Source organism: Dermacentor andersoni, unplaced genomic scaffold (genome assembly GCF_023375885.2).
Source record: "Dermacentor andersoni unplaced genomic scaffold, qqDerAnde1_hic_scaffold ctg00000039.1, whole genome shotgun sequence".
Lineage (NCBI taxonomy): Eukaryota > Metazoa > Arthropoda > Arachnida > Ixodida > Ixodidae > Dermacentor > Dermacentor andersoni.
In genome coordinates, this window is record NW_027314752.1 from 13,181,838 (window position 1) to 13,194,998 (window position 13,161).

General features: G+C 41.7%; 1 long non-coding RNA gene across 1 annotated transcript; it reads right to left on the reverse strand.

Annotated features, from left to right (window-relative positions):
• Nucleotides 1-1,721: 1,721 nt before the first annotated feature.
• On the reverse strand, nt 1,722-12,918 carry LOC140214350 (uncharacterized). The gene is made up of 3 exons (XR_011891299.1): nt 12,897-12,918; nt 4,650-4,785; nt 1,722-1,886 (listed from the first exon to the last, which is right to left on the reverse strand). It is a non-coding gene; the product is annotated as an uncharacterized lncRNA (long non-coding RNA).
• Nucleotides 12,919-13,161: the final 243 nt, after the last annotated feature.

Below are 13,161 nucleotides of genomic sequence, written 5' to 3' on the forward strand. Positions count from 1 at the left end.
GCAGCGACGTTGGCTTGAAACGCTGGGACAAGTGTGTGTGCAACCTTTTATTCACGTTAACTGAACGGAAACCTCGGTTCTGACCATTCGTCATAAAAATATTTCCTGAAGGCAGTAAAAACAATATCCCACGAGTTTTTCCTAGACCACTGCGAGCAAGAACTCGCACTAAGCCAACGTATAGCAACAACGAGGCGTCACCGCGAGGAGCCCCTGCATCTCTTAGTACTAATTATACAATATATAAAAGGGCAGAAGGAGCAGTGACGTTGGCTTGAAATGCTGGGACGAGTGGGTGTGCAACCTTCTCTTAGCGTTACCTGCACGGAAGCCTCGGTTCTGACCATTGTTCATAAAAATATTTCCTGAAGGCAGTAAAAACAATATCCCATGAGTTTTTCCTAGCCCAACTGCGAGCAAGAACTCGCACTAAGCCAACGTATAGCAAAAACGAGGCGTCACCGCGAGGAGCCCCTGCATCTCTTAGTGCTATTTATACAATACATAAAGGGCAGAAGGAGCAGCGACGTTGGCTTGAAACGCTGGGACGAGTGTGTGTGCAACCTTTTATTCACGTTAACTGAACGGAAACCTCGGTTCTGACATTTCGTCATAAAAATATTTCCTGAAAGCAGTAAAAACAATATCCCACGAGTTTTTCCTAGGCCACTGTGTGCAAGAACTCGCACTAAGCCGATGAGTAGCAACAACGACGCGTCACGACGAGGAGCCCCTGCATCTCTTAGTGCTATTTATACAATATATAAAAGGGCAGAAGGAGCAGCGACGCTGGTTTGAAATGCTGGGACGAGTGGGTGTGCAACCTTTTATTCGCGTTTACGGCACGGAAGCCACGGTTCTGACCATTTTTCACAAACATATTTCCTGAAGGCAGTAAAAACCCTACTGGAAAATCCTATTTGTTTTCAAACGGGTTTCATCAAATAGGGTTATGGAACGGGGCCCCGTTTGATCCTGTTCAGTCCTGACCCGTTTAAATCCTGTTTAATCCTGTTTAAACCTGACCCGTTTAATCCTGTTTAAACCTGACCCGTTTAAATCCTGTTTAAACCTGACCCGTTTAAATCCTGTTTAATCCTGACCCGTTTAAACCCTGTTTAATCCTGACCCGTTTAATCCCGTCCTATCTAACCCAGACCTGTTTGGCCCTGTTCAGACCTATTTTTTTGCTACGTTCATACCAGGTCCTTTCAGAATGGATTGATGTTGCTTAATATAATTTACTCTTTAAACCTATTTTGTACACTTGTGTATTTGTGATCAGCAATGAAGAGATGTAGGTCTGCATTATGTTTGCAACAAGAATACCACTTTCACATGTAGGTTTGCCTGGCCCATTGCTTGATACGAAGATGATAACAATTTTCGGCATAAATTGATTAGCACTACCAACACTGATGTAATACATCATGAACAAGTTTTGTATGACCCACGAGTATGTTCTCTATGTATGACCTACAAGAAAATGCACCCTGAAGAAGACTGTACCTCATTTTCATATTTACTACAAGTATGCAAATGTAATTCTTGCAAGTTTAGTACATGTTTGATTACTTGTACTCGTCTTACTGCAGTGCTTTTTGCTGTAATGGTTTGTTCACAAATCCACAGTAAAGCGTAATTTCGGGGTGAAAAATGTCAGGCAAAGTATTGGCATGTACTTGTAAGTGAAAAAGACTTTACGTAGGTATTTCTGTACACCCACTTGAGCTTTCATTAAGCCTGAAGTCCTCCGGCTTAAGTAAAAGCATGTCATAAATGTCCCAAGCATTGTTTATTGAACCTTCTAACGGTATTTCGATGCATCCAGTCTGCCGAGAGAAGACCGCTGGAATGTGTTGCTTGGGTGAGAGCGAGCAGGGCACCTGAAAAAGTAAAGCCAATAATTTATCTCCACTCATGCAACAGGTTACTACATAGGCAAATTTGCCTATGTTCCCACAGATAAGAAAGGTTCAGCGTTCCGGTCATAGGAGATAATGACTAAATCTTATTGAAAAATATGTGGTTTCATGCAATTCCTATGTCTCAAGGGAACATGGATTACTGTGGGAGAATAAGCTGTCATAATTAGCAGGCTACTGAAACAAGTGTTATAGGAATGGACACATCGTTTGATCAACAATAATTACTAGTATTGAAGAAACAGAATACAAACATGAAATACCTTTAAAAAAAACACCGACAGGTTTAGATAATAAATTATTCAGAAACTAAACCCTTCCGCCAGCAAAATACCCTAGTGTACTGGCTTTGACATTGCGCTGCTCAGGCAGAGGGCATGGGATTGAATCCCGGCCACAATGGCTGCATTTCAATGGCAGGGAAATGCAAAAACCCCTATGTAAGGTCTATTGGGTACACGTTAAAGGAGACTAGGGATCCCACCAACTTGAAGTTATAAAAACCGGGGTAAATTTCGAAATAAGCAAACTCACAAAAGTAGAAGGCCCTGACCATGCGAAGACCATATAAGGCCTTTCAAGGTAGGTGCCAGCAGCCGCTAAATTTCTTGCAAAAGCGAAATATAGCAGAAGCGGTATTCTTCAGTAGATCACTTTTGCAAGGTATTGTACAATTTGACACCCAACATGTTGGGCATATACGGGCAACAGCAATTCTTGCACAGATCATAGCAAACACTGTTGCACATAGGTATACATAGGCACATAGGTAGGTACAGACGCCGACTGATTTTCCGGACTCCAAAAATTCGGACATGCTCGATTACTCGGTCTGCTTCGCGGCACCGCCATTCTCCCCATGGACCATAATGTATAACTTCCGAAAGTTCGGACGCCTTGCAACCTCCCGTCTGATTTTTCAAACACTCCTTGAGCCAACTTGGTCGAGAGCACCATGCACCGACTCTGACCGTTGCATGGTTCGACTTGCTGAACGCCATATTTGTTTTGAACGGAGCCTCCTTGCTGCCCCACGAAGTGGCGCTACTTCAAATCCCTGCTCATCATCGTCGTTTGTACCTGGTTTGTAGCTACAGCAGTTCCGGTCTCAGCTTAGTATGCCATGTCAACACAATCCAGCAGCTGGTTTGTTTGTTTCTTCATGCACGATGCTGCGAGTAGGCCAGGTTTTTTGTTTGTGCGACTGATGTCGGCGTGACGATCTTTGACGAAGCAAGATGGGCCAATTCGTTTCACTAATATCTAGAATAGCTACCTGTAAGCGCCACCTACCTTTCAACAACATTTGCAAAGCAAAAAACCTCATCCTGAAAAGTCTGCACATGAAGACATCGGTAGCATAATCAGCGTGGGGCCTCAAGATAATTCGGCAAACCAATAAATTACTGACAGCACGAGTACAAGCATGCCAACAGGAAATCAGTGGCTGAAGAATGTACCTTCTACCAATTGGTAGACAGTGCATTTTCGCAAAGCCCTAACTACAGCAGATCATTGTTCAGGAGTTCCCGAATTCACAACTCTATGCCATTTTCACGCCGACTCTAGGGAAGCACCTCTGCACAGTTGCAAAAAAAAAGCTAGATGCCCCAAGGGAAATGAGCCCACTCAAGCCATGGAAGTTATGTTTACCTTGTCTTCCTACAACTACTCTAAACCTAGGACTGCTGTTTTGCACAAGAGAACAAACGTCAACATTGGTGCCTCGCCCAACACAAGTGATCTGCGCCGTAGAAGGTGCCATCAGTCAGCCCACAGATGAGGCCCACACCAGTGCTGTCAGTGTGCTGTACAAATTGCAGAAGCACAGCCTACAAGCTTGTCTACCTCAGTGTGATTGCACCAATGAACGAAAACCCATGAATCAAGTTTGTTTCGTGCTGAGAACAGTTGGCTGATGCTGGATTTTCCTACAACTCTTCCTAAGCAGATAATGCTTGGTTTGTTGTGTAGGCATGTAAATAATGAAAAGGCCCGCATCACTATCTGTGAAAAAAAAAAGCATGTAACAAAGCACGTACAGTCACAGGTGCAGTAGAGGCTACATTGGATAAACCGGCCAATGTATAAATGACTGGCTGCGTGACCAAGCAAACTTGATGCGTGGGTCAGTTAGCAGTGGTAGTGCACTACTCTCAGCGCACATGCACCTATGTTTGAAAGCTGCTTGATCGTGGCAAAATATAAAGACGAGAGCGTTGGAGAGATATCTGAGGCTTTTCTTATATGTATGACGAGGAACCTAGCACTAGCTCCTCATGCAGAGAATTACTAGACAGTGAAACTGCTTCTTATCATTGTAAAACAACTGTCACGCTAGCCATGTGATGCGTCCTTTTCGTTTCTGTGCGAGCAGCATGTATTCAGATCTAGTCTCCCCCTTTTACCTTTTGCACAATATCACTGTGCGAGTAACAAAACTTAACTGTTAGTAGCACTCTGTCCTGTTACCTCCTTTCCTTCCTTGTCAATTGTGTGCTAAATAATGCTTTTTTTGGTGAAAGAGTGCTAGTTTAACGCATAAGCTAGCTCCATGGCAGTTTGCAATAAAGGACTGTTTTAATTCTCTAAGAATATGTCCATGCAGAACAGTGTCAAAAGAACACCTTAAAGAAAGAACATGAGTGTATCTATCATAAAGGCCAATCCTTGTCTTTTTTCCTTAACATAATTTTCAATACCAATATTGAAGTACAAGCTCACCATATTATATCACCTTGTCAATGAAGCAAGGCACAATGGTGCCCAACTGTCGCGGGACCAACTTGGATGTGGAGATCAGCGCAGATCAGCAACATAGCATGGTCTGCTTACACTTCTTCTCCAGGTCCAGCCATACCTGTAGCAGCAATAAAACAAGTCAGCTTAGAATCACAAGCGAAACAACATAAAAAGTGACACTGAACAAAGCAACTTTTGTTAAGCATAAACAGGATCGAAACGCTGACATTATGCCAATAACTAACTTCACTTTGAGCAACAAAGCATCCAAGTTAAGAAAGATTATATGTATGAGCTATCTATGTGAGAAAGATTAATCGAACGCCCTCTTTTTGCCATACCCCTCCCCTTATGCATGGATGTCTCCCTGACTGAGTGAGCTGGGCTGATCCCAGGTATAGTGTAATTAGAGGTTGTCACTTGGTGGGCCAATCCCGATACCATCGCATGACTTGTACAATAATTTTAATGTGTATTGTAATGCTGGCCATCCTGCAGGCACTGCAACATTATAGAACCCATAAGGCAATTGGTATTACCTGATAAGGTTAACTAATAAGTGTCCCCAGAAGCATAACTCAGTGTGTATACTCGGAGGCCATTATTAGCCTTCGATAATCATCCTTCTATTGCTTCAACCTATTTTTCATACATAGTACAAGCTTTAAGCATCTGCACACGCTTAATGCACCAGGGCCGCTATTTTGTAGCGATGCCGTATGCCTTATTCTATGCTATTATTATCATCCACCACACACGGCCGCCTGATCTCGTTGATAATGTGGGCAGACCATCGCTCTGACCACTGGCCAAGCACAAAAAGCCTGAAAAGGCATCGCTACAAAATACCGGCCCAGGGCACCATAAAGAATACCACAATAGCTTAATTCCTATCCAATTCGGCCTTTAAAACAAACAGTGGCAAGTTCTGTACCATGTTTTGAACAAGCGAAATTATTCTTCAATTGCACGAGTATTTTCCATACATACAAAAATCACCAGTGGAACGAATTGCATATGAGCATTTTGTAGACAGAAAACACCAACTACAACAGTTGAAGCTTGGGAAAATTGGCAAGAGTTCATTTTGACGATGCTCACAATGAAAGTGAAAGAGCACTGTGCTCTTTCAATATCTGTCTGATTGTTATTTCCTCGATATGTGTGCACTGTGAACACCACATCTGCCGGTCCCTTATATCTTTAGTGTGTATGCACTGTGAATAGAACTGAAAGGAACACAAAGACCAGATAATGCTATGTTGGATAGAATGAGCACGAAACATACGTTCTGATGCAGTACATATTGATGAAAGTTTTCTACTAATATCCTATACCTACCACTGCACTAAAAAAGGATTATTCGATTTGCTGTGCAAAGCAAGGTTGTTTTACAGAAGATTGCATTTGTTCACCTACTTCGACAAACGGGTGGGTATGGAGTATTGTGGAAAGGTGGCATCATTGAAAACCACCTTAATTTTTGTGTAAAAAATAATGATACAGTCAAATCCAGAGATCAAGCTAGGTACAAGTATGCAGCAGACAAAATGGTGGTCTTTCCATGACTGTTGAGGTAAAACAAGTGCTGAAACATTCCCGACACACTCAATATGTTTTGGAGAAGACAGCATATCAGAATTAAAAATGTTAAACAAATATTTAGAGCTATATAGTGCTATCTGCTGTAACGGTTTGTCACTTCAGTATGATTGAGCTTACTACTGAGGATAATAGATCCTCTTTATGGATATTCAGGGAATGATTACAATGAGGAGCCAGTGATGTGACACCTCTGAGCGCCTGAGGACAGTGCTGGTGATTATAGATCACAAACTGCTGACATGCAACTGAATTTTCGGGCCGTGTCACCTCATGCCAAATGATTCATACAAAACATTATAGGGCATGCACTACACAGAAAATAATTATTTGAGGTGCGTTAGTAAATTACTCTACCACAATACCAAAAAACTATAGTTACCAAGAGAGGAGGCTTCGTATGACAAAAAAGACAGAATGAAAGATGGATGGTGAAACCACAATAAAGTTCCCGCACCAGCTTGCCGTGATGCCTTGAGTTTTGACGCAGCCGGCTAGGGGTCAATTATTTTGACTTTGGCAAATATTGATAACATTGCATTATAAGTGAGCCAGAAACTGAACTTGGCAAGTTTTAAGCAAGTGAACTGAACTGCAATAGCCAAAATACAAGAAAATACTCTGGAATGCATGGTGTGCCCCTAACATGCTGGCAGTGAAATCCTGGCCCAAAATTTGAAAAATTGAATTTTGGCCTTCATTTTCTCTCTTTATAATTAAACTCTTACTACAAGATTTAGTAGAGAAAGCGTCCTCGGAGAATACTTAATCCATATAAAATGATTTAGTGTTTCTCTTTAGCCTTCCTTTAAATCAAAATTTGCAAGCTTGTTTACTGAGTCATGTGACCCTAGTCATCCTATTCACATTCAAACCGTGCACTTATCCTTGGCCTCGTTTAAACTACCTTGCTATTCCATGCAACATAAAACTGAACAGGAGTCACTGTAAAGGGAGGAACAAATGGGATGATCCGTGTGGGACGCGATAACAGTTTTAAAGGGACTGCACAACGGATTTCTAAGGAGCCGGGTCATTTGTGGCACAATTAAATGCTCATTCTCGGAAGTAGTTATACTTGCAGCGGTTCTAATATCACGTAGAAATTTCGTAAGCAGAATTTTTTTATCAGGAGTGCCCCACCCAAAAATAGGAGCCCCTATGCCAGCAACACAGAAGTGAGAGCACGGCCTATAGCCTACTTCACTAATTGTGAAAGCAGAATGATGGGTGACTTTCGCAGGAAAGAGTTCAACTTTAATTAACCATTTGCAAAAACCCCTTCAGAAAATAAAATGCTACCATAATATGCTGCTGCATCTGTGGTGCCCTATTTTGGCTATGTATGCAAGTTGTCGAGGATAAATTCTTCTTGGGTAAGTTGGTGCTTGCTTAACATGTTGTTTTCTAGCGTTAAAAACTCGAAAAAAGAAAACAGTGAGAGGCAAAAGTAAAGAAAGGACGAGCGCTACACTTACAACTGTTTACTCCAAAAAACAGAGCATCCCGTATATACACAAAAATGCACATGCACAATCGCATAAAACAAGCAAAAGACGTCAGTCAGCCGAAGGCATTGTGTCAGTTTTTATGTGCTTAGCAATCTGAATTCCGAATCCATACCAGACCAGTGGTATGGATATGGAAGGCCTCTAACAGTTCACGTGCAGTTTTGTTCTTGCTTCTGCCTAGGATCCTGACGTTAAAAAACAGTGGTCAGTGGTATCTTTCTTTAAAATACTTGTGTGCTCTCTCATTCAGTCGTTGACGCAAAGCCCAGTTTGCCCAAATTAGCACTTGTTACAGCTGAGCGGAATCAGGTAAACCACTCCAATGAAGCAATGCACGTAACGCTTAACGAGCTGTACTGTACGCCCGTTCATAGGGCCACCCGTGATTCGGAGGCAGAGATGGGCCAGCTTGTTCGGGATAGAGAAGACCACAGGTACTCCATACCTATACGCCACTTTCTTGAGACTAGTGGCTAACCCTGTGAAGGTACGTTTCATGCCTTCACAGAATAAGGCCAGAAAATTTTTTGGCCTTATTGGAAGGCTGTCTCAAAAGTACTTTTATTCTTTTTGACAATAAACTGTACTTACAGTTAACTGTACTCACGTAGGGCCTCTGCTACATGACCTATTTCTTTTTGAAATGGATATAACCCTCAACAACTGTTTTAAGAACACACATGTGATAAAGGTCTTTGGATATGTAGACGATTTTGTAGTGCTTTTGGACAAACAGTGTTCTTCAACTGACAATGATGAAATGAGCACAGTTTTAAGGCTTTTTATATTTCATGACAAGGGCCTGTGTTTTACCCACAAGATTCTGGTGGAGAACGTGCTGCAGTTTTTAGATTTAAATATGATGTTTTTAAAAGAACATGCTTGTTGGTACTACTCATCATGCTCAAAATAGAGCTGTTACCACACAATACCGCCCACTTGAAAATTGTAAAACGATGGATTGTGACAGCCTGCCTGGGCTTTGCGCTTAAAGTATGTGTGTTCATAGGATGAAGACGAGTTTTGAGAATCAGATTGAGCGGCTTTTAAAAGCTGGCTACTGCGAGGGTAACCGGCTTTTAAAAGCCGGCTACCCTCGCTAGGTGTTGACATCAGTGGGGGAACGTTGCTCCAGAAGCTGAAAGGCAACAAAAAGCCTAACGAGGGTGATGAAGTTGAGTGTAGCGCTCAAAAAAAGGCACAAGTGATCCTGTACCTTCACAGGGTTAGCCACAATCTCAAGGAAGTGGCCAGCAGGTATGGAGTGGTCTCCTGTGGTCTCCTTCGCCCGAAACGATGGCCCATCTCTTCCCCCGAATCACGGGTGGTGCTACGAGCGGGTGTGCAGTACAGCATGTTAGACGTTACGTGCATTGCTCCACTGTTGTGGTTTACTTGATTCGACTCAGCTGTGGCAAGTGCTACATTGCGTCAACGACCGAATGAGAGAGCATGCAAGTATTTTAAAGAAAGGTACAACTGTGCAACTGTCTGCGCATTGCAGGTCTTGTCTCGACTGTGAACCATGGTGTTTTTATATCAGGGTCCTAAGCAGAAGCAAGAACATAACCCCACGTGAACTGTTAGAGGCCTTCCATATCCATACCACTGGTCTAGCTTGCATGAGTCAAACTTCTGTTACGCTTTATGATTCAGAATTCAGATTGCTAAGCACATAAAAATTGATGACAATGCCTTCTGCTGACTGACGTCCTTTGTTTGTTTTATTCATTTGCGCAGGTGCATGTTTGTGTATATATAAGATGCTCCGTTTTTCGGAATAAATAGTTCTAAGTGTAGCGCTCGTCTTTCCTTTTCTTTCGCCTCTGTCTTCTCTTATTCAAGCTTTCTTGCGCTAAAAAGAATGCGCAAGTTCTCACAGTGCCACTATGGTCTCCGAGAATGGGCTACAGCGTGCACCACCCTGCTTCAGAAACTGTGACATTTTTCTGCTCAGAGGAATTGAAGATTTAGCTGCGTTTTGAAAATTACAAATAATACTTCTATTAGAAAGAAATGTACATTTCAATATATTTAAAGAAGCCGAGTAGCCGCTTAGACTTATAGGTCACATAATAGGGCATCCTATTTTTTGTTATGCTTTTGCCACATGAGGGTGCCAAAGGTCATTTTTTGCTACTTGTCAAGTATCAAAAATACAAATCCTTGTCTAATGAGAAAACAGTGCTTGTTTCAGACAGTATGAGACGCAATTTTCCCGTCAGCGAGGCTTATTGATTTACGTTTTGAATGGTTGTCTTTCCCTTTAAGAGAAAAGTGGTTTCATGGCCTAAATGGAAAAAGAAAGAAAGTTTTGGATGGGGCGCAGTATGGTACTACATCAAATCTTAACCAGTGCCTATTCAGTCTGTATTTATCCCAGAAGCTAGCTAATGACATAGAGCTCCCTTTGTACCACAATGGTGTGTCTACTACAAAAGGGGCTAAGGCTAGAAGTTAGGTGGTCATACACATTTTAATTGTCAAATTAAAGCATGTTATGACCTCTGCCACTTTAAATGGCATGGTTGACACAACACGCTATAATATTATTTTTTTAAGAAAGCATGCCTTGAGCATGGCGTGCCCAACCACTTTTGTTAGGTGAGGAAATATTGTTTCTGGTCCTTTTTTAGGGAACTGGTTATACATTATTCACAGCACAATACGTTGTTTCTCTAAGAATGTCACAGACAATTGCATATTTTAGGTTTACTATATTAACATGAGCGTGGTGTACAGCATTGCTTCAAGGGTACCACTATCTATTCAGGCACACACAAGCCAAGTTCAGCAGTCAACCTCATAACCAAGTCTCTATTAGTCATGCATATTGGCAATTTGACAGAATAATAAGAGGGGAAGGTGAGAGGGATGCTCCTCTTAGAAGAGAAGCAATAGCAGAGTTGAAGCTTTATCCTGTGTCATATGCAAAAGGGCCGAGCACGCCCAGCTTTTGGTTGCATTCTCACTTGTGACCACTGCAACAGGCTGACTGATATGCGTAACCAGCAGTTTGTAGGACCACATTTTCATAACCTGCAATTTTTTTACATCTGAAGAGATCAGCCTCAAGCTCCATGCTGCGCTGCACTCGAGAAGCATTATAAACTGGCAACATTTAAATGCTATGCTGCATGGTTTGTTGCATGCTTTAGGAATTTACTTATTTATTATACACATAGCTCATAGGCTCCAGTTGGAGTATTGCGTGAGGTGGCAAGAAAACAAATTCTGAACTAACAAGGAGAACATTCAACAAACCAAGTCAGACCAAAGACGAAAAAATAACATACTCTCATAATGGGACTATGTATCTGGCATCTAGCTTATAAAAAAGACAATTAGGAATGTTTTACTACTGGTAGCGCTTTAGGGGATGGAATGTAGAATTTCAAGCTTCATACACTTTTAAGCCACCTTTCGTGGCTTTTTGTTTTGAAGTCCCTTTCTCTGTACTATTATAGAAATGAATAACCCCTCCAAAATAAAACAAAGAAAAACATGTAATACACAGTAATGTAATGCACAACAGTGAATACTTAGGAAAATGTAATTAAGAACATGGAATCTATGTGGGCACAGATGTTAGAAGTCTACATGAAAGCATAGCAATAAAGGTGGACAAAGCATTTATGCTTTTGTCGGGCAACCTGCAGCAAGACATAAAGGTAAACGGATTTGCATGCCTCCCAACACAGTCCCTAAAAATATCTGTCACAATACGGTGAATAGGTATATCATGCATATCTACAATAGCCCCTAAATATATTTAACTCAGAGGGGGCTACCTATGTAACTTGATCAAACTGAAGGCGGGCCAAATTCTAAATATAGTATTCAAGTAAACAGAAAATGGACGTTATGAATATGGCATCTACAGCAAAAGTGTTGTATATTATTGTTGTACATTGTGTCATACCTGCCAACCTGTGAACATATATAATATTTTGTAAAATTGCTGCAGGCACTAAATTCTTTGTTGGGGACATAGCACACATTTTTTTAAAGCTTGCTCTCAGCACCCCCATTGTTGCATACACACACACATTCACATTATTAATAAAGGGAAAATCGGACATCCACCAGCTCGTAGCAATTGCTACAAAAGAAACCCATACGGATTCCTCGAAAGGAAAGCCTCACAGTTAAAAAAAAAATCGTCCAGGTGTGGGACTCGAACCCGGGACCACCGCCTTTCCGGGACAGCCGCTCTACCATCTAAGATAACCAGGCGGCTAGCAGATGGCCGGGCGGAGTCGAATTTGTCAACATGAAGCAAAGGCAAGGGTCTGACGTAATAGTTCGGCGGAAACATGCAAGGTGTAGAGAAGTAATTAATAAAGGGGAAAAAATATTACATCAAACACTTGCCTTTGCTTCGTGTTGTCGACAAATTCGACTTCGCCCTGCCATGTGCTAGCCACTTCGTTATCTCAGATGGTAGAGTGGCTCGGAAAGGCAGTAGTCCCGGGTTCGAGTCCCGGACCAGGACGAATTTTTCTACAACTGTGCGGCTTTCCTTTTGAGGAACACATACGGGTTTCCTTTGTAGCAAATGCTACGAACGGGTGGATATCTGATTTTCCCTTTATTAATTACTTCTCTCCACCTCGTGTGTTTGCGCAGAGCTATTACATCACACACATTATCAACCATTATTTAACTTGTCGTGCAGCACAAAAAGCAGCAGCGAACTTGAAACCAGTAACTGACAACATTGTTTATTTTTTTTATTACAGAGCTTTTTCAGCGTGTTTGCTGCTGCCGCTTTACGCTGCTTCAGGAATTTATCTGACCAAACTTCCCTAAAGCAAGTGCCCCTCTGATGTTCTCGTTAGAGATATTGCATCGCTAATAATAAAGCAGTACAAGTACCATTACAATTAATTTTTTTACATGCATTTTAACAATGTCATGCCGGCACCCCATCTCTCAACAGCTTTAAAACATCTTAACCAACACAACGTCATTGTCTTTCTAAAGTGACATTCATAATATTGTAAAATGAGCACACATTTGTAAACCCACGAAAAATTCAGGAGAGTTTCCAAATGTGGATGATACCAACAAAATCTGCAGCTCGTGTAAGTGGCAGCAACTGCTTTGTACACACCTTGTCACAGCATGCACATCAGATCAGGTACTTTGCCGTGCTGTTGAGGCTGCAGAAGTGCCGCAGGTGCATATGTGGAGGTGCCTCTGGTTCACAAAATCTTGCCATCCCTAAACAATAATAAATGTTTAATTTATTGTAATCCCTGCTGAAACTGCAAACTAGTGATATATAAAGATAACGTCATATTTTGAAAAAAGTCTCATACAACCAGTTACATGAAGCTGCAACTGGTTGTGCAAATATCTGATTGTAACATCACAGG